The sequence below is a fragment of the Rhododendron vialii genome, chromosome 9a (assembly GCF_030253575.1).
Source record: "Rhododendron vialii isolate Sample 1 chromosome 9a, ASM3025357v1".
In the NCBI taxonomy this organism is placed as follows: Eukaryota; Viridiplantae; Streptophyta; class Magnoliopsida; order Ericales; family Ericaceae; genus Rhododendron; species Rhododendron vialii.
In genome coordinates this window covers 7,459,178-7,462,355 of record NC_080565.1, presented here as the reverse complement: position 1 = coordinate 7,462,355, position 3,178 = coordinate 7,459,178, and positions in this window count along the sequence as shown.

The window sequence follows — 3,178 nt, the reverse complement described above, 5'->3', positions numbered from 1 at the left end:
TTATTCCTTTTGTCTCTTTTGTGACTATAACGTATATCTTTGAATCTATAATATTTTTCATGATTTTGACAACTTTGTATTATAGAAGAAATTGAAAACTATCAAATAACATTAATATTGCATATTTTTGAAAATTTACATTGAAATATATAGACGATTGAGAACTGATACGAACATCAAAAAAGTACAAACAAAATGGGACATAGGGAGTAAAAAATAAGAATCTTAACGGAACGGACCTGATTCATTTTTCTCCCCCTACAATATGATATTCTTGAACTTACTATATGATATTCTTGAAATTAACGTGGCCCTTGATGGTTGACTCATGGGTTGACTAGGTAGGCGAGCCAGAAATTGGATGACCAATACCATGGTTGGGATTGGGTTGGGTTGAGTTGAGTGCAGCTCCTCAAAACATTCTTGAAGGACTTGTTATTAGCTGTCACGAGTTCAAAGTCTACAAGTTTGGTACCCAAGTGAAAAAGCGAAATGAATCATGACTAACCAGTAATTATCATTATCATTAATTAAAAAAAGGTTAAGAGATTAGATTAGAAGGATGACATGATAAACACAAGCCAAGTACGATATTAGTCAAACTACTAATTCCTTTTGAATTGACCATATTTACAATGTCGTTTTTAGTTTGGAAAAGGCTAATAATACCTATTTGGTCGGTCCAATACCAACATTAAACTATTGTCATTAGCGTGAAAAGTGCTAATGCTAGTTTGCACTTTCCAACATCTAGGTACCACCCCTCTACTTGTACCTTGACCCTATGGTATGAGTAACCGCGATATTACATTATTAACTATTACTATAAGAAGACGTAACAAAAATCACGAATGGTGGGTTGTCAACATGGTAAGATCGAACCTGCGACTGCAACATAATAGGGTTTGTTTCCTACTGGAGGCAAACCATGATTTAAGTGGGGGGCTATGGCGGTGGGTTGCTGTGTTGCTAGTCTCCCTTGAGGTTTGGATTGCGCAGTCGGGTCTAATAGTGGCTCGACTGCAGGGTTGTTCCTCGGTTACCAAAAAAAAAAAAAAAATGATGTCTTTTCAAACCGCAAAATGACATAACATTTTCACTATTATAAAATAAATTTTCTTGTGGTGTCCTCCGTTATAACTTATAACATTAACCGCTCAATGGCACTACATTCGTCTTGAAAAGGCGTAGCATGTTATGATTGAGAAACACCATAAGATGGGGATACTTTAGACTTTTCCTTCTTAGCTATCAGTACGTAGTTCTTCTTTTTCCTTCTTAGCAAAACTGATCTCACAAACACCGGCCCTTAGACCGTGCGATCATACATGTCGTTTTGTGGGAGTACTTGGTATATCTATGAATGTTTTTTTGAGGTTAATATATTTTGTCCGCGGGCGGTCAAAATTGTGGGGTTTCTGCCACTGCTTTTTTGGACCCACCATTTGTTAATTGTTCTAACTTGAACGTTCATCTTTAGGTCTCGTGGAGTAGTATATTAACGCAAAGATCAGCTTGACTCAACATTAATAGATGTATTAAAAATTGAATTTTGGTTTATAAAATGAACGATCCGATTCTGTCAATAATTTTAAAATGAAACCGTCCGTGACTGTCCTTTAACTTTAAAATTATTGAACGATTTAGATTACAACATTAAACGCACTGTGTAACCCATGATGATGTGGAAAAAAACCACAAAGTTTCTACAACCGACGGAAATTAGGGCGCAGCAACCTGAACTAGGAGCTACTAAAACTCTTTCTTTTTAACAAGTTGGATCGCCGCCATCACCTGTGAAGAGTCACCTTCCAGTACATGCAATCTCTAAACATTGCAAAGACCATGCAAAAATGGAGTAATTCTACGACTATGCACTTGCAAAGGATGTAATTAAGAACAGGATGGATCCAAACTCTTCCCATCGAATTCCAAATCAAATTCAAAGCCGATTCCGTCCTGGCCTTTGTACGGCCGGACGGATAACCAGCGCGCCTCTCTCCCTCTCTGATATCTACATTTTTCGCTCTCACGTCTCTCTAAAAACTTTAGATCTTGGGCACCGTATCGCCGTGCCAGGCCTTTGTCTAGAGTTTATTTAAGCATGTGTCTTTTAGTTCTTCCCGATCGACATAGAATCTCCTTAACGATTTGGTTCGATTCGGTCCAGTCGTGTTGGTTTCGCCACTGAATGGGTGTGTCCAGACCATTCGCACTGTTTCTTCAACCAACGGTTCCGTACCTTGCCTTTTCGCTGCTTCTCCTTTTACCTCGTCCCTCTCATTTGGTTTTTCCATCTGGAATTCTCCATTCTCCTAGCATAACATACATAAATATATCAGAGAGAACGATAACCGTTTTCTGTTTGCTGCCTGTGCAGTTTGTAGTGCTACTACTATACGCGAGATCAAATGATTATGGGCAGTGGCGTAGCCAGAAATATGCATCAGCGGAGACACTAGGAAAGAAAAATTCTGGTGACACCGAATGTCACACATCCCACCGAATTTGATTTAAGGACAAATGTGATACACTTGCTTTGGTTGCTACTAAATTCCTTTCGGTTCGGCATTCCAATTGACATTTCGAAATCTGTGAGTAACTTTCGTATTCAGTATCGATACTGTTTGCTACTGTTATTCGTTTTTCCAAATATGTTTTTTTTGAGATTTCTTTATCTGTTCCGAGACTTATTCTTTATTCTTGTTTTTGGAGATTGCCGTAGTAACAACAACTCTAGAGCTGCAACAAACCCAAAAGAACCGGTGAACCGTCCTGAACCAAATCAAACCGTACGTTTTGGTCGTGATTTGTGGATACCAGAATCAAAACATTATTGAAACCGTGGGATAGGTATAGTTCATGGGTTTTGGTCAAGGAACCGTAAATTAACCAAATTAGACTGTTCACACATGCATGCGCACACGCGCACATATTATTCCGGAATTGTGCAAGTGTAGGGCTCTTATTCGACCTTTTAATCCAATGGTCAAAAGAAATGTTGGAATTTCCTACTCGGAAGTCCATGTCTTGATACCATCAGCCAAGTTAATTCCGTATAGAGTGACATGCATTTATTTTCCTTGTTTTCTCCCTTATTGCATGTCTAGATTTCTTGTTTGTATATTTTTTTCATTTACCAAGGGCAAAGTGGTAAAATTATTGTTGGCGATCCCTC